Source organism: Lonchura striata, chromosome 8 (assembly GCF_050655825.1).
Source record: "Lonchura striata isolate lonStrDom1 chromosome 8, ASM5065582v1, whole genome shotgun sequence".
NCBI lineage: Eukaryota > Metazoa > Chordata > Aves > Passeriformes > Estrildidae > Lonchura > Lonchura striata.
Genome location: NC_140710.1, coordinates 26830300 through 26849970, shown reverse-complemented (window position 1 = coordinate 26849970; position 19671 = coordinate 26830300). Strand labels below are relative to the sequence as shown.

Here is a 19671-nt window from a genome sequence, read left to right as displayed (position 1 = left end):
CTTGTTATTAAAGGAAAAGAGCCTGCAGGGGATAAAAGGATGAAGATGAATGAACCCATTTCAGGTTAATTAACTCATAAGGGGTTATTTACACCTGTGAGGTGGTCAATCCCATGGCACAGCCTTGGCAAAAAGGCTGGATAACATGTCAGATAAGAATGCCAGTGTCAGCAGTGTCTGAATTGAGAATACAGAGATGTCTGAAGAGGGTCTTGTACCAAAAATGATCTTATTTATGAGGAAGAGGAACATTTGTAAGTGGGAGGGGAAACTGAATATTTTAGGTACTACTTACAGAACGGTACTGGGAACTCTGTAGGTGTTCATTGACATTGTGTGTCTAGACTTTTTGTTTACCTGTTGTATTGCTAAGAATGATCACAGTTTCAGAGTTCCTTGCTGCTGGTTAATGACATGTTGCTCCTAAATCAATAAACCACTTTAATTCTGATTTAGAGCAAGCTACGTGAACTAAGTAGCTATTGCCTGCAACAATAAGAAAATCCTCATATTGACTGAAATTATGACACAGTTGGTATGAGAAAGTATTTGTTAATACTGTTCACATGAAACAGGGCTTTTTTTAGAAGAACCCAGCAGAAAACAAGGGAGGAGGAGCTGCCTATACTTTATCCTCACTGCCAAAGGTCTTGTAGCTCTGGCTTCTTTTGTTACTCAAGAGACAAGACACTATCAAGTTTCCCTGAACAACCCTTCTGGAGCCTCCAGATGTTATCATTCCTGCATGCCCAGTCATGTGGAAACAAGGGGAAGTGACTTCTGTAAGGTTTACGGACATGGGAAATTGTATTTAGTTTCTTTGTATATATTCTAAGAAAAATCACAACACTAGTCTTACTCAAAAACCTTCTCAACAACCAACTCTCTCCTTGCTTTTCTGCCTTCAGGTTGAATTGGAGGTCAGTTCTTGCTTCCAGGTTTAATTTCCATCACTCAGCAGTCTTCTGGGTGCTGATGAAGGATTCCCATTTCTTGCTGAGCCTTGGGAACTTCCATTGCCCCTAAGGCCTGGGTGACACCTGATGGCAATATGATACCATTTTTTTCTCATAGAATTCCAGAATCATTAAGGTTGGAAAACATCTCCAAGGTAATTGAGTCCAACCTGTGACTGAGCACCACCTAAACCACAGCACTAAGTACCACATTCAGTCATTTCTTATACACTTCCAGGGATGGTGACTCTACCATTCCACCACACTTGCTGCAATTTTTCATTCTCAGTTGGTCTTTCACCTGATCCGGTCACCCTACTCGACAGAACACAACATAAATCACAAAACAAAGCTAAATATACAGTCTACAAAAAATGTGTCATTTTTTATTATACATAAGAAAAAAATTGTAAATAAACCAGATTTTCTTGCTGTTGCCATTCCTTTCCACCTGCCCTAACAAATGCACAACTCTGTGGCCAAAAACTGGAGGGAATCTCCCATGGACCAGAAAACCCCAGGCTAGAACAAATGTACCAGAGGTTCTTTCTTAAAGGCATTTACAGCATAATGGATATATAGTTCCCTGAAGAATTTTCTTTCCCAGGCAGTTGAAAATCATAATGTAAAGTAATTTGAAAGGTTAATGATCAATTAGACCTGGGGGCAAACATTAACTAGAGGGTTTGAAGGAGTTTGTCCTTTGGGTTTTCACTTTTTTGAGATGCTCCATCAAGCCAAACCTTCAGACTTTAGCCAAAGTGAATTATTCATTCAGTGTTTCTTCTAACATATAATCTTTTTCCTTTGGGAAAAAAAAAAAAAAGAAAAAAAGTAAAACAGCAGAAACAAATTTCCAGCACTCAGGAAAAAAAAAGTTGCATATATTTAAAACATCTCCATAGGTGATGAATGTATATCTTTTCCCTGCAAGAGTTAAATAAGAATAAAAATGCAAAAACCTATGGTAGTCAGCAGAGCCATGTCTGGCAATGCTATTATCTGAATTTACCTCATTGATTAGAGCTCAGTTTCTGAATGAAACTCCAGTTTGGTTTATACACCGCATCCTTCATCTATCACCCAGTTTTTATTCAATTTTCTTTAACACAAAGGAAAGATTTCATCACTTCAGTTTTCTGGAAAGGCCTTGCAATAATGAAAGGAGCCATAGATAGAGAGACAGTCTAATATACCCCACTTTGTGTTCCCTGTGCATTTCCTGTATTGGAAATATCTGCTTCCTTAACTACTGGAAAAAGATCATGGCTCTGTTGTGCTGAATGCATAGGCAAGGATCCATCTCCCTAAGATATCCAGAAGTACTTACTTACTTGAAGAGGGTGCAATCAATAAATACTAGCATTTTTTAGGTTAAAAAGACCTTTAAGACCATCAAGTCAAACCACTCCCCCAAACTCTATTGTCTTTTTATTCTATGATTTCCTATAATCCTGCACAGAGTAGAAGAACAGAACTTGTTGCAAACCTTGATATAGAGAAGAGCAATTTAAAATTAGATTTATATCCATCAGAAATGCAGGTACCTCATTCCTTGTTTCTTGTGTTTTATACCTCATTCCTGTTTCTTGTCTTTTTATTCTTTGTGAGACTAATTGTGGCCACACTAATATTTTGAGCTGATTTTGAGGAGAGCCTCTACCACCATGACACAACAAGAAACTTGTTCTGCAGAGCTCAGACTGCTTAGGGTAAAACTGCAGCATCAAATGCTGTGTTGTAGGGAAATGCTAAACGGGATTAATTAGAGTTATTTTAGGTAACAGAAGCACTTTATGTGTTGAGCATAGAGTTCAGAAGACTAATATGCACATTCTCATCCATTGGTCTGTTAAACTGCTCTAAGCACTGATATGTATTAAAATAGAAAAAAATAACAAATTATTTCATGCAGAGATCCATGCTCTGAAGTAATGCCTGCAAACCCCAGCAGGTAGGCTGCAGTATGGCTATGACTTTGTATTCATAAAGCATCCTAAAAACTTCTTGGAAGGTATTTTTCCTCCTTCAGAGTCCTGCTGGTTAGCTGTTCAACTTCATTGGCTTCATCTGGTTTTCATAAAGCATTATCTTAAGGACACTGAACATCTGAGATTATAAGGTATTTAGTTCCCCACATTGCAGTATTCTGTGACAGAACTAAGGTGATTTATAGTGGGCTATGGAAAAAGTCTGGATGAATAACCATAAAAATCCCAGGGTTAGGGTGCTCATCTGTTACCATACTGGACCTTATTGTAATGCAGCGAAGAACACAATTAATTCAAAAGCCTTTGACTGCTTTCCATGCACTAGAGGCTTGAGTCTATTAAACCTACATAAGTATTGGCCATTTATTAGGAATGAATTTTAAAATTGTACAAATCCATTTTTTATACAAATAGCAGAAGGCGCCAGACCAGATTAATGACTAAAGAATTGCCTGCCAGATTTCTTATTTAATTAAAACTTTGTCTTTTCGACTCTAAAAATGAGAATAAAACCACTAGAAGTGACTTAAAATCTGTTTTTCATATTATGTAAAAATAGTTGGGCTTTACTAATAATAAAGTTTTCTGGTGAAAATTTTGTGTGAATTAGTTTAAAAAGTAGATTGTGCAATAGAATTTAAGACTCAAATTCGATCACAGAAAAAATCATCCGCTCGAGAAATAAATTCTATGTATTATTTTTACATCACATTAAAATAAATTATTTTATTTTTATTTGTTTAGGCCAGACCAGGCTTTCAGTGTTGCAGCAGATATCTGAAAATGCAACACTGTCCTAATCATTTTAGCATTTCAAACCATGCAAATTTTGGGTTTGTTGACTGTGGGAGGATCTCCTCAACAGCTGGTCTAATGATGGGATGCACCTGTTTCAGAGGGAAAAAGAGCTCTAGCACAGGATCCAGCAGGGCTCAATGACAGCTTTAAAGTAGCTTGGGAGGGGAAAGGGGACAAAGCCAGGCTGGCCAGGGATGGGCAATGGGATGGAGTGCCAAAACTGGAGGAAATTAGCACTGATGGGATCCCTCAATCTGCTCCACCAGGCGCTGGCTGCAATGAACCTCACCCAAAATGTTTCTGCTATCAGTCATTCAGCACGAGGAACAAACACGAGGAGGTCAAAGCTTTGACATCCTTGGCATAAGTGAAACCTGCTGGGATGAGTCCTGTGACTGGAGTGCCCTGATGGAAGGTTCCAGGTCCTTCAGGAGGGATAGGCAGGGGCAGAGAGGTGCCAGAGGGTATGAAATGGAAGGGTTGGAATGTCTGGAGCACACTGAGAGCCTCTGGGTAAGAAAAAAAGGGCAAACAAACAATGTGGATGACACTGTGGGAACAAGGCTCCATCTTCTACCCCATGCACGACAAGAACAGACAAGAGAACAGAAGTGCCATCTTCCTCAGCAGCAGCAGAACTGCATCTTCTGGTCTCTTCTCCAGTTCCTTTCTATAGTGTATGGTCCAAATCCACCATGCTAAAACTCAGAATTCTCTTTTCCAATTCTTCTAATGAGCTGTTGACACAGTCCTGGCAGTCCCAGGGAATCCATTCCCAAGAAGATGGGTAATAGAAATAGTCATTCTTTGAAGTTCAGCATACTTTGAGAAGGAAAATAAAGTGCCAGTAAGATTTCCATGGCAGGTTCTCCTCTGCAGGACAACTACAAAACTATCTCAAATTAAAGACAATTTCACAAACTCAGAGCAGAAAAAGCAATATTTCTCACATTAAACCTAATTCCTGTTTGGTTTTGCCCTCTTCCCCTCTAAAAGTATCCTGCAAATATTCACCTGGAATACAGAAGTTCTTCCACAACTGATAGGCTGTTTTTCATCCTGGTGGATCTATACAAGGATGTTTTTCAGTTCCAAGGAAAGCATCACCCAAGGTGAGCCAACACATTACAGCTTAGGCATTCGAAGGTCATGTCAACCATTTGGTGTTAAATCTCTCTCCTCAGCTCCAAGTAAAGTTTGTCTCACCTTGCCTGGGGACTTGTGAATACATTTTGTTGTTCGATTAGACACATCACTAGAAGAGCTACAACCACAGCTCTTAAAGAATGTCTCAGTAAAATCACTCTAGCTGAAATGCTAATAAGTTTCACTACCACAAGATGAAGGCTTATTGTCTCAATGAGCTACTTAGGTAGCTGGTCTCACCTTCCTCAAGAGCAGACAGAGATTTACAATCAATCTTAGATTTTCCTGATGTCTCCAAATATCACAATACAACAGGCTCTGTGAGCTCAACACTACATGAATGATTTTTTCAGAGTTGGTAGACAGTGAGCTGCTTAAAGTGATTAACAGTCATTTTCTACAAATAGGATTATTTTTATTATTTTATCCAAAAAGGCACAAAATTAGCTAAGGAAATGTTCTGAGGGGGGGGGGGGGGGGGAAAGTGGCTTCTGCATATTTATCCTGAACTTTTATCTTTCCTGACAAGGTTTATTAACCTGTTGTTGGCCCTATGACCTTGATCTCTGGGGTGGGAGGAGTAGCCTGCACTCTTGAGGCACTTGCCTTATCTCAAAGTCACTGGTGCTCAACTGCAGCACCAACTACTCATGCTCTAGCTCTACTCACTGCCAAGCTTTGACAAGTATCTTCAAAGCTCCCTTTGGGCATCAAATCCCAGATCTCTAGTTTTACTCATTATCTTGATATTCCAAAATATTAAGTCTCAATCCAAAAGCATTTTAATGATCTTTTTGTATTCATTCCATCGAGGAATCATTCTCTGCCACTTGTTTCTGATTTCCTACATCTTCTATGATCTCATTTCAGTCCTTCTGGAATATCACTCTTATGTATCAGGGGAAAACATTCCATCTGAGAGACATCCTGACACAAACAACCCAAAACACCTCTGATCCTGACAGCCATATTTGATGTGGTGATTATCCCATTTCATTAGACCACCCTTCTCTCCATCACCTCTCCCCTCTGTTTTCAGATGAATTATTCAATCACTGAGCTTGGCAAGGGCCACTGGAGGTCTCTGCTGCAGTTCAGATGAGGTTGTTCAAGGTTTTGTCCAGTCAGGCCTCAAAAACCTCCAAGGATGAAGCCAGCACAGCCTCTGTGCAATCTGTTCTGCTTTTTGCCTGTCCTATTTTCAAGCACTCTGCCTCTGAAAAAACCCAAAGCTGCTGCTTGAAGGATGCACAGAAATGGTAACAGAGCAGCAGTGGAAGAATTTAAAGGCAAAAGTAGTCAGGCATACAATTCCCAGGAATAAGCAGGGAATTTGTTGAAAATTACTAGAGATGGAAAGATAATCTCTTGAATTCCTGCTTTTCTTGCCCTTTATAACAATTTACATTTTCATAACACATTTTGAGGACAGACCAACAAGAAACACCCCTCTGAGTTACAGAAAGTCAAGGCATGGCTCTAATGGAACCCACCCCAACTATTTAAAAGCCCATTAGATGGCAGTTTCAAAAGTTCTGTGGTCAAGGTAATCTCTAATTGCTGTCCCCTATTATGAGGGCATATATTCCCTGTTTACATTTTGCCTGCCATTACTCCTCTGTGCAATATGCTTTACTAGAGATGCTAAATAATTTTTAAAAATTGATTAAAGTTGACTAAGCTTCCTGTGTCTGCTTGCTCATTCATACATTGGAAAATGAGTCAGCACTGATTTAACGTGTATGAATTGCACAACAAGATGCAACAAATCTTGCATGCTGGACCAGAGCTATTTATTATATTAATTATACAACATCTCTGTGCTAGAAAAACATATGCTGCTGCTACTTAACTCAGTGGCTTTTCTATCCAAGATAAGCTTCATGTATTACTAGGATTTGGCATAAATGTTACAGCAGTTAATATCACAGATACAGAAGCATTTATGTTTTTTGCTATCACAGAAATACTTTTAAAGAAGTAAGTTAATAACTAAATAGTGAGTTAATGTAGCTTGGTAATGAATCTTAGAAGAATTTCAGTATTATTTCACTTAGAAAATCTGAAACTGGCTTCTTGATGCTTTAAAAGTACACAATCTATAAGCTGTGTGCTTTTGCACTGTGAAAAAATGAACTGGAGGCATTTTGAAAAGAAAGCTCAAGGAATCTTTTTATATACATGCATTTAAAATTTATATATATTTTTTTCTACCAAATATAGTAAGTAGCATATTATGATAAATATATATATATATATCTCAAGCTGTTTACTTTTTGCAAGATTAACAGAGACAGCTTGGGTTTTGAAAACAACTAAATAACTGCTTGCTGTAAATTTCATATTAACTGTATATTTTCCTTTTTAATACCTATTTCTAAAAACCATTACAGCCTTGAAAAATGGAAAATTGAGTGTGACTGTAGAACTGTTTTGACTTGCCTGCTAAGAATGTCAATAGTTATGTGAAAGCATATCACATTTAGAAATACTGAGAAATATGCTAGACAGAGTTTGAACGAGATAACATGAGAGAGCAGAAGGAATTAATTAGTACCAGTTGATGTATAGTTTGTGTAGGGCAGCTCTGAGCTCTCAGTGCATTGCATCCCTAATTTTGTATATTATATAAGATGTATAAATCTTCATTGAGAATACAAGCAAAAATATGTGGATGTATTTTTATACACCAGACAAAAAAAAAATTGTTCATCACACAAAGGTGGTCTGTTTTTAAAAGAATATAGGTTTCTTTTCCCCAGCCAAAAAAGAAATATCTGTTCAGGCTCACACTTTGAAGGCCACCTATGTTCAGAAGAGCACAAAAACTGTGCCATGTACATAGATTTTAGGGAAACTTTTAAAAAAGGCTGGGAACATTTGCTGAACTCTAACCTTCATATCCTGAACTCTAGACTTCATGGCTTAGACACCTTACACACTTCTCTTTCTCTCCCCGAGTTTAGCAAATTCAGACTGAAGTTATCAAAGAAAGTTTTCTTAATAGAGAGATTTTGACTGCTGAAGCATTTCCCAAGGGAAGTAACAAAAGTCAGGTACTAAAGCTACTGGAAACCAGCCATGATAAAATCCTGGCACACATAATTTAGGGAAGACTGCTACACCAGCTCTCGAGGGATCTCCAGTTGTTCTGTTAAATAACTGCACTCTGTGGATAGACAGGACACAATTTACTGGCATTAGATGAGGGAAATGGACTTCTCTTTTGGACAGACATGAGAATTGGAGACCTCTGAAGGATCACAGAATATTATGTGCTGGGAGGGACCCAAAAAATCTGAGTCCAACCCTGAAGTGAATGGCCCATGTGGGGATTGACTCCACAACCTTGGTGTTGTCAGCACCCTGCTCTGACTAAGAGAACAACTGTGGCATTATGTTAGAGGGATGTAAAATTCTGTCAGTTACTATAAGAGCATCTTCTGATGTTTTGGAGCTCCAAAGCTATTGTTGCATCATAGTGAGGAAGAGAGCAGATAAGTTTTTTAAGTTTTTCTGCAAATTCTTTGTACACACACACATATATATACATGCATATTGTGTAATCTACATAGTCATACAGCATATATACAGACATTAAACTCAGCTTGTCATGCAGCCAGAATCTACTGAAAGCAATGGGGACTTGTTGCTATGGAATTCTACATCCTGAAAGAATCCTTTTAAACCTCTTTGTTGAGCCAAACTATTTGTAAAGATGCCTCTGGGTTGGTGCTTTTAGCTATACCATCTAGTGCACATAGGCTTGTGCCAGAAGAGAAAACAAAACAAATCACTTTTATCCCATCTTTAAAAAACCCAAATCGCTGGCTGGCTAGAGTTTACACTAAAACTAGGAGGGTAAACTTGTTTTATAGTTTGATTTTTGCATTGTTAAGTTATTAACCATCGTCTCATCTTTCTCTCTCTTAAAATGTGTGTTGGATTAATTTTAGTAATCCGTGTTAAAAAATAAAACCAACAGATATCTTTGTAAGACTGGAAAGAGAAGAGGTCAGGATCTAATTAATCAAAGTGACACCCAGCTTGTATCTATCTTTTCAAAAGCAAGTATCAGTTTTCCCGAAACAAGAAGAGAAAAAATATTTAATCCTAATGACATCCAAGGTTCAGCAATATTTTTCTAGGCCATGGTGCCTAACAGAGATAGATGATGTTATTTTACCTTCTAATGGAAAACTGCAGAAAGATAAAAGGTAATTGGGAAAATAAAATTCTTTTCAGGAAGCTATGAATTTAACTCTCTTTAAAGTATAGATAATTCTCTTACTAAGCCCTTAAGAGGAATGATCATGTTTTCTGCTGCACTGACAATGAAAGGTAATCCAAGGAGATTATATTTTAACAAATCATTAATTACATAGTTCAATATCTTAAACTGTATGGTAAACAGAGACGATGAGCCAAACAACCCAAATCTGTCACTGCTTCATTGCGTTAGGCAGCTGATGGGTTTCTTTACCCCAGAAGAGATTAATGTGGGGTTTTTTTCAGCTGTTTGTTGTGAAGCTGTGTATCTTAGATCAATAAAAGAACACAAATTTAGGGGTTTTCAATAGGTTTTCCCTCAATTCAAGTGCAGGAAACTGAATCTTCATGAAACATGCTTTTACAAGTGTAACAATTCAGTAACATAGAAAAAGAAAACATAGAATCACAGAATATCCTGAGCTGGAGTGACCCACTAATAGAAAAAAGTACTAAAAAGGAGTCAGCAGAGTCAGATTATATTAAAGGTGTGTTGTATGTCTCAGTGACTGTGCTCAGATGATTTGTGTTAAAATATAATGGCATGAAATAAAAAATGACAGAATTGTTTTATATGTCTAACTGGAGTCCAGATGGGTGTGCAGAAAAAAACCCAGGTAAATTACCCTCCCTAATTTCTCTGTGCAACTGTAGGGATCTAGTCTTGGGATCATGGAGACAAGGTGGAAAGGCTGCCATGATCAGAGCATTGCAGTGAAGAGATGCAGGCTCTGTAGGAGTGAGAGGATGCAGAGGGAAATGAGCCTCACCTTTCATGTGAGAAAACACTGAGGGTGCTGAAGGCCAGAGGATGGATGAGGAGACAAGGGAGAGTTCATGGGTTGGAGGAGGCAGGTAAAGGTCTGCTCTAGGCTGCCTGACTGGAAAGTGCAAGTGGATGAGGACTTCTATAGACAGATAGGAGCAGCTCTGGTCCTCATGGGCTTTTTCAACCACCCTGACATCCACTGAAGTAACACCAAAGCATGGCATGAGCAATCCAGAAGATTCCTGGAAAACATCAATTTCCTCACTCAAATGGTAAGCAACATGCAAATATACTTTGTGGCACCTCATGCAACCAACAATGAGGACCTTCTTGTGAAGGTCAAAGGAGTTATTTGCTGTAGTGGCCATGAGATGGTAAAGTGAAGAATAATTAAGAGGAGAAAGAGGCCTCCCTACAGGTGGTAGAGCTATTGGGTAAGACATTAAGAGTGCTGATCTATCAGTAATGATGTTTTCTTGTTTTGATTGTTTTGCCCACCCTGCCAATTCCTTGGCAAGTGAATGCCACAGTGGTGGCTAACAATTGCACATTCCCATGCAGTTGCAGCCCTCTTTGAAACAGAAATCCCTGCTTACAGTCAGCAGCCTCCTTGTCCATTTTACATGTGACTGGTGGAAGGAGCAGCATCTTCAATAGTCCACAGAAAACCAGTTCCATTCATAGCAAATAACAGTTCCTGCCTTGCACGACAGCATGTGGATTCTGCACCATCTAGAGCTGGGTATTGTCTTCCATTTCCTTGCCAGATCCAAGAACAGAAAGAGAATAAGCCCAGGATCTAGATAGAAGGGCGAGAAATAGTTCACCAGAGTCCTACAGATGTGGACTGCAGCCTACAAAAGAGATAAATAAAATTTTGGCAAACTGGTATTGAGAATAAAGGCAGGGTTTGTCAAAGTGAGACTGAGAGTACCACCATAAACTTACACACACAGTGAAAAATAAGAGATAACTTTTAAAATACACTTAAAAATCTCTTTATCTTTGGCAGCTAATAATTTTTCAGCACTTTGGCTAGAAATAGTGTTTCACCTCCTCCCAACCTTCTGCACATTGTCTGTACTTATGTCTCCATGTCACTGAAATGCAACAGTCAGGAACCTCTCAAAACCTTTCATTAAATGTACAAATGTACATATATTTTTAAAGGGAAAAGTAGTTTAAATATGTCAGTTTTTGAGCTAAAGAGATGTTCTCTGCAGCATAGAAAAGATAGATAAGGGAAAGTATAAGCAAAACACAAAAATGGAGGAATACGTCTTTGATGCCTTTAATCCTTCAAATTGATAATGATAATCCAGTACCAGAAAGAAAAGAAAGAACTATAAAAATCTCAAGACATTAGATATGCAGTGCAAACAAACTAGGCTGACCTCTTTATAAATCTCAAGAAATAAGAGTCTACATGCCTAAATTACCTGCAATATCGTCTAATTCCAGTAAGCCATGGGTGAATTTTAATTTACAGCATATATAAATATGACTGAGAATACTTGGAAAGCCATAATGTTTCAGATATTTTTCAACTTCCTTTTTGAAAGCCAAACTTTCAAGTCCATGGAAAAGATGAGAGCTTGCAAAAATCCAAAGTTTAAAAATGCTCATTTTTAAATTTCTAGTTCTTCACCATTAATTGATGCTTTCAAGCTCTGAATAACTTATAATGATAGCAATCAAAAGCAGCTGAAATGAAGTTTTGTGATTAGGAAAACAGTGGTATATTGATGGTGTTGTACATTTGTTTAATAGCCAGGGTCACCCAGATATTTTGTCTGAGAACCAATTCTTCCCAGAAAACTGGCTGCCTCTTCCCCAGAAGTGTTCTAGGCCAGGTTTGGGTGGGACTTGGAGTAACCTGGTCTAGTAGATATCTATATAGGCTTTGATGCAACAGGATAATCTGTGAGCTCTGACTCCACCCAGCACAAGTAGTCTGTACCCTGAAATGGATGTCTGGCTCTGCTTTGATCTCTAGAGATTTGCTTTGGGAATAGCAATCCCAGACCTCCACTCTTTCCTGTGGTCTTGGATATAGCTCAAGTCACATCACCCAATTATTCTTAGTGTTTGCTTTTCTCTTCCTGTTGTTACTTAATCAGGTTTAACTTCAGGGAGCAAAAAAAGCAACCTGAGGTCAACAGCAGACCCTGGACACAGATGAGCAGAAGACCACTGTAAAAGATGGATGTATGACTATCAGACAGGAATTTGGCTCTTGGGTACTTTTCTAAAAGGATTTCAGGGAGGACATGACAGGCTGAACTGGACTAGAAACCCACCAGAAAATGGTTCTCTGCACCCTCTGGTTTAAATTGGAGGTGCAGTGTCATCTGCTGCCAGGCTTATTTTGAGGATTCTCTTAGTTGCCTCAGGGCCTTTTCTCCTTTTAAGAATATATTGTTCTGTAATCAGTTTCTTCTGCATTTGAACCACTGAACAGATGCACAGACTGTCCTGGCTCCAGATCTTATCATTAATCCTCCCTCTCATATAAAGAGAGGACAAGCACCTTATTTCAGCCTGCATTAGTGACCATGCCACAGCCATTACTTGTCCCAGTTTGTCAGCAATCCAGATGATTCTCTTCTGACTTGCTACTCTTCCCATTTAGGTTTGGATAAGTTTCCTTCACTTTTCTAAATCAAAATGAATTATGCTGAGAGTAGTATAGTATATATATATATATATATATATATATGTTAACAAAATATTGTATACGGGAATTAGAGGTAAGCCTTATGCCAAATTCTGGCTATAATTCTTCAGCACTACATAGTAGATGATATTCAGTCTCCAGCTATTTAATATACTGCCTGATTTACTTTTGTTCACTGTTTTGGACAAAGGAAAAAGCATCTTAAATGGAAGGTGGCTAGAGAAAGCAATTCCAAATGTATAACTTTAAAAATTCAGCCTTCAGTGTGTCAGTTGCAGTGGAAAAGAATTAGCAATTTTAGCTCTTGCAGGTGTGTTTTCATGTGGTTTCATGTGTTCTATAAGGTGGCAACACGGGACATGAAAGCTGGAGATGAGAGTAGGATAAGAATTCTACAGTTCATATGAATATAAGGTTTGTTAAAATCCCATCTCTACACTATCAGTAAAAGATGTCAATGATGAGCAGCCCTGCCATATACTGGTCTAGAAAAAAAATATTTAGACCTTATTTCTGCGTGGAAGAAGTAACAATTTATAAATCCACCCTTATGAAAAGCAGAAAATAAGCCACCTATTCTATGTATGATACTCATATTACTATAGCTGGGCCATGTGGTTTTTAGAAAATCACTTTTCTGCACAATATTTAAAAAAAAAAATTAGAATGGTATTGCGAACACCTTATCCTTGAGTCATTTTGTGATCACTCTCCAAAAGGAAAGAACCCTCTGTCAGAGAAATGAGCATCAAGGGACATCCTAGAGGATTATGGCTCCATTTTAGATGTTTTTAGCAACAAATATTTAAATTTGGTACCTAATGGGTGAGTAAAGGGCTGATGCAGCTCTTGCACTGGGAGGGAGAGGACAAAATTAACAGTGAAGTTTGACCATTTGACCATTTATTCCTTCTTGCATGTACACATACATAAAAACAGAGGTTTTCCTTTTTCAATATTTTTAATATGAATATTTCTCTTTATAATCCTAAAAGAGAACACCAGATGAATTTTTAAAAAGTCACATCTGGATCTAAACTTTCTGTCTCAGATATATTATTAGATTCTCAAGTTCAAAATTTAAAATTTCCTTATAAAACCTCTCAGGCTGATCTATATAAAGTAAAGCAACCCAAACAGGTCTGAAAGCACTGATATATTGCACCATAGATTGATATATTCTTATTAAAAAGCAGCTACGGATTGCTCAAAGGAAAATTTATATTTCAAGCAGTGGAATAGAGAGACATCATAAAGTTTTTAATATAATTACTGGATGCCTTGTGATTTGGAGTTCTTTAAAGCTACAATAAAAATGGCATTTAAAAATAAATCACTATTCAAATATCTGTCAATTTCCATAATCTTTAATATAGCCAAAGGAAAGAATAATTTATCTAAAAATTTAGAAACAGAATATATAATAGAATATATCTTTCAAGTGCATGAGGGCCTCAGCTATTAAAACCAGCATCTACATTGGGACCTTCGTGCAGGTGTTGAAATCTGTGCTGGTTTTAGACTTCTGAAATCAAAGTCAGCGACAGAGGCCCCAGTAAAATAAATTGTACAGGCACATCTAAACTGAAAATTATGAACATTCTTTTAACTTCAGTGGGGCCACCAGTAAACTGTATGATAATCAAAAATTATCTATTAGTTAATTAGCTATTAGTCTAACTTCAGATTAAAACCACTATCTCAGCTTTGGAGACATACAAACATTACAGACTTTTGGTCCTGAGCCTTTTCTTTCTTAACAGAATTAAAAATTTAATCCAACAACATCCCGTTACCATAAATAAATAAATAAATAAATAAATAAATAAATAAAAGCTAAATATTTTCAAAAGTGTACGTCCATAATATAAATTATCACAAAGTTGCCTATGACATTGATCTCATACCTAGCAGACACAAAAAAATTAATCTGATTTGCCTCACAATTTTACAAACCTGCTAGTCTAATCTTATTACATGTTTTGTTGTTTCAATATTTATATCTATTATTTTATAAACACATGTTGCTGAGCCACATTTGGGGAGGAAGTAAATTATTGGTTTAGAACAAGATGAATATATCTGCTGTAACTTCCCAATGTATTTTTGAGATTGCATCAGTCTCAAGATCATTTCATGCCTTTGTTCCAGGACTATTCTCAAAGGAAATGACAACAAAGATATTGAACTGGCTTAGGAATATTTCTCTTCAACTTTACATTGTGGGGATTGTATCTATTGAAAGCTATTTCTTAAATTCAATTTAAATAGAAAATTTAGACATTTGTAGCATGTCTGAGTGTGATTTTAAAAACAAAACTACACTTAAGTACATCTCAGACTTAGAAAGTTCTAGCCAATAAATTTCAAAGAATTCTTCATGATGCAAGAAGCAGGTGAAGTTTTCTGAAGTGCCTGCAATATTTGTAAAGGAAGTCAGGATACCCTGACTGTGTGTACCCTAAATGCTTGATTCATTTTTGTTTTACTTGTTCTTCCTTGAATTCATTAAGCAGTGGAAGCTGCTACATTTATACTCTGAGAGAATATCCTCGAGGGCAGAGAGGCCCTGAAAAATCCGAGCAAGATGGGCAGGCACCACTTGTATGGGGTTTGACAGGGGAAAGGGCTGGTTCTGCCCTGGCCCCACTGGCTGTGTGTATGGGGAGCAGGAGGCTGGAGAGCAGCTGTGGGAAGAGCCCTGGGGCTCCTGGTCCATGGGCAGCTGGATCTGAGGCTGCAGAGCCCTGGCAGCCAGGAGGGACATCCCTGTCCTGGGGGCACGAGGCCCAGGCCAGGCAGGGATTGTCCCACTCTGCTCCTGGGTGGCCTCACCACGAGTGCTGGGGGCAGTTTTGGGTGCCACAATATCAAAACTATGCTGAACTGTTAGAGATGGGCCACAGGAGGGGGAAGGTCTGGAAGGTATGAGGAGAGTTGAGGGCACTTTGTTCAGCTGCACAGAGGAGACTGATAATGCCGTTGAGGGCAGGATGATATGAAAGAACTCCTGTTCAGAAGGCTTGAGAGTAGAACTCTGATTTATTTCAAATACATTGCTCTTTTATAGAGAGAATCATCCAGACCAATTCTAGTGGTCCTAAAGTAAAACATTACACATCATTGGTGTGCAGGGAATGATGCACAGTGGCAGAACTTATCTATAAACAATGCGAACAACAAGAGAGATAAAGAATTCTTTTCATTCTTTCTCAACTGTTTCCCAGGCTTCTGCCTGGTTAGAAACTCTCTGTTTTCTCTCTGCCTGAACTGAGAATATCCACAGACTGAGACCTCGCTGAGATCCTCAACATCCTCCCAAGGAGCAATGCAGGGGCAGCTCTGATCCCTGCTCTCTGTGACAGGGACTCAAGGAAATGTCTGGAGCTGGGTCAGGGCAGGCTTAGTCTGGATATCAGGAAAATGTTCCTCCCGCAGAGGGTGCTGAGCACTGCCCAGGCTCCCCAGGGAATGGGCATGGCCCCAAGGCTGCCACAGCTCCAGGGGGGTTTCAACAATGCTCTCAAGGATGCACAGGATGGGATTATTGGGGTGCCTTGTGCAGGGCCAGGAGCTGAACTGCATGATCCTTGTGGTTCCCTTCCAGCTCAGCATATTCTGTAATTCCACAAAAACTATTTATGACTGATTGGTCTCTTGGACTATTAATCTACTAGTCATTATCTCCTGAACAACAGATAAAGTATGATTTTTATTTATCTCTTCCCTCTCTTTCAGTCCCTTTTTCTTCTACTTCAGTAATGACCATAGTCTGGAAACATAAGATTAAAGCCGTATTTTTGGTCACTGTAAATATGAAAACAAACTCTTGTGGAAGTTATTTTTCCTCGCACTATCACTGTTCATTTGCAACAAGAATCATCAAATCACAGAGCACTTCAAGTTGAAATGGACCTTTAAAGGTTATCTGGTTCTAATCTCCTTGCCATGGGCAGGGACAACTTCCACTAGCCCAGGATGCTCCAAGCCCCATCCAACCTGGCCTTGGACTCTTCCAGGGATCCAGGGGCAGCCACAGATTGTCTGGTGTCGTGGTTTGACACGGAAAGATAATTTTTTCCGGAAGGAAGGGGTCAATTTAGATATTGACCAATTGAAAGTAGACACGCCTCTGAGAACACAGAGGGGTTGAAAGCAGAATTCCCAGGGGAACTCGCTCTCTTTGGTTCCGGTCAGCGTGCAGTGCAGACCTTCCCCCGCCCAGCCACGAGCTGGGTGGGGGAGGGGAAGCCCATGGCCTGAGAAAGGTAGGCTGAAAGCCCCAAGGGTGGTGAAAGGACTGGAACCGGGCTGGCCCCTGCAGATGGAAGGGTGGAAGAAATCTGGGATGTCTCCATTTTCCCCCCCCAGAGTTCCTCTCCCGAGAGGGAAAGCCGCAAGGAAGGAGGAGCGGGGGGAGCTGCTGCAAGGTGCCCAGTTGTGTGGGAGTTGCTGGATGTCCGGGCATCGAGCCATCCTGGGAGTTCGGACTTTTAACCCTTTCTTGAGAAAATGAAAGCTTTGTGAATTTTCCTTTCCCCTCCTCGGTTTGAAAGAGAGGAAGAGGGACACCTTGGACCCTGGGATGGGATGTTGGAAGGAGGAATTCTGGATGGGAGGGGGACAAGGAGTGGCTTTTGGCTGGACTTTTCCGTGTTAGCCACAACCTGAACCAAATCTTCTCCGTCAAGAGGGACTGTGTTTTGGGAGGATGCCAGTGAGTCAAGAGACCTGCTTCAGCTGAGAAAAAGACAAAAGTGGAGTGAACAGAGAAAAGGTTAGGGGGTTTGTGGTGGCGCCCCCTTGCCCTGGGAAGGGAAGAGAAGAGAAGAAGATCTCTGTTCTTGAGCCCTCGGCCCCAGGGGAAAATGGGGGGGACTGTGGTCCCAAACAATGAAAAACTGAACTGTTGTTTTCTCCCCTCTTGGCAGGGCATCCTTGAAAGGAAAAATCCTAAAGGCAGTCTGACCATCCATGCATTGGTGGTGAGAGCACTGTGCATGGAAAGGAGAAGGGTCACCATGGCAAACTTTTTCTCCGGGCGGTGCCATGTGTGACATGGAAACACAGGATGTGGAGCTGTGTTTCTTGGGGGGGTCTGTGGCACAGGAGAGACTCTGTTCCCTCGATGGACTGAGTATCGATTGCTTGGAGGGTGGAAACCTGATTGGGGTCCAGATTGTGTCTCACTGTGGTTTGTTGGAGTTGGGTGGTGGGGGGAGGAATGTTTTGCAAGGTTTTCATTTGATCTTTGTGTGGTTTTTTTCCCCCCCTCTTTAGTTTTCTCTTTTCTTTAGTAGTAGTAGTTTAATAAAGTTTTTTTCCTGTTATTAAGCTTGGGCCTGCTTTGCTCTATTCTAGATTCCACTTCACAGCATTCAAGGTAGGGATCACATTTTCATGGGGGCACTGGCATTGTGCCAGTGTCAAACCATGACATCTGGGCACTCTGTGCCAGGGCATCCTCACCCTCATAATAGAGATTGTCTTCCTTATGTCCAACCTAAAGTCATCATCTTTCAGTTTAAAGCTTGTCCTGTCCCTACAGACCTTGGTAAATGTTACTCTGCACCTTTCTTACATGGCTCCTTTGTACATCAAACGGGCTGCCATAAAGCTTCCTGGAGTTTTCTGTTCTTTAGGATAACAACCTCACCCTTTCCTCTAAGAGAGCAGTTCCAGCTCTTAGGTGATGTTCATAGCCCTCCTCTAAGTCCCATTCCAGCAGACCCATATCTTCCTTGAAGCAGAGCTGGAGCAGCTCTGCAGAGGGGTCTCACCTGAGGGGCCAGAGGAGCAGAATCCCCTTCCCCTGCTGCCCATGGTCAGCGTGGGGGGTTCAGGGCTGGGAGACTCACACTGCCAGCTCATGTCCAGTTTTGCTCCTCCAGTATCTGCAAGTACTTCACCTTAGAGCAATGGCTGAACTGATTAATTTACTAGAGAGCCAAATCATAACAAGAATCAGAGCCTTTTGTCATTACATGATGTGTTTCCCAGGTATTGAAGTGTTGGAGAAGCTGGTGGTAGCTCTACCCTCTCAGGTTGGTCAGATTATTTAGTACAAGCAGCTGCACTTACCTTTCCTTAGACTTTTGGTGTTTCTGTGCCACAGCCATTGGTATTATGGTATCAGCCTAACCATCCTCAGAATATCCCTTGGACAAATCTGCTCTCAGTGTGTACTTTAAGAATTAATGTTAGCTCTAACTAGAGACCAAATCAAACATGGACAGCTTCCAGGAAAGCTATTTCCTGTTTCCATATAGAGGACCTTATTTACAGCTCCCACATGCAATACACAATTAGAGTAGTAAATCTATTTATTCACAGAAAGAATAATGAGTGCCAAGTTAATAGGAAAACTTAGAGGCAAATATTATAAAAGCATTACTTTTGCTTGGAACACTATTAGCTATTAACAAGCATGTTCAAACAAACTGAAAAATGTCCAGAGGCTTAAGTGCTAATTCTGCATAAAAACCAACTGATTTTTAGCCTGTTTGATTTCCCTTCTGTTTTAATTGTATGGTACTTTCAAAGGATGGAATGGTGTATAGCTGCCCTTTGTTAACACCACATTTTGGTTCCAGATGTAACAGTTTCTTTTCTTCCTCTCACTCAGTTTACAACTTTGTTCATTCTTTTCTTAGAAACAAAATCATGGAATTTGTGAGATTGGAAGAAACTTTTTTTGGAGATAATTCAGTTCAACGTCTTTGATTAAGCAAGTTGCTCAGGGCCTTGACCTGAAAAATAATTAGAGGAAATTTGACTTACAAAATCACTGGAATTATTCCTCTTCCACCTTCCCTTTGGGGGAAGATACTGAAAACAAGAGATAGTAAATAGTATGAAGTCTGCCCCATAGTTCAGTGTGTGTTATCTCTAGATTTTCCTATTTCACTCTAAAAAAAAGTCATCGTAACAACGGTTGGCAAAAAAAGTCTCTACAGAACTCAATTTCCTTTGCTTTTTTTTGTCTTACTAGGAGTGAATAAACAAACTAAGCTATATAAAGCTAAACTGCTAACACATCTGAACTTTGTCCTGCCTCTTATTTAG

General features: G+C 39.6%; 1 long non-coding RNA gene across 1 annotated transcript; it reads left to right on the top strand.

Moving 5' to 3' along the window:
• The first annotated feature begins 16785 nt into the window (after positions 1 to 16785).
• On the top strand, positions 16786 to 17934 carry LOC144248499 (uncharacterized). The gene is made up of 3 exons (XR_014957108.1): positions 16786 to 16874; positions 16978 to 17383; positions 17538 to 17934. It is a non-coding gene; the product is annotated as an uncharacterized LOC144248499 (long non-coding RNA).
• Positions 17935 to 19671: the final 1737 nt, after the last annotated feature.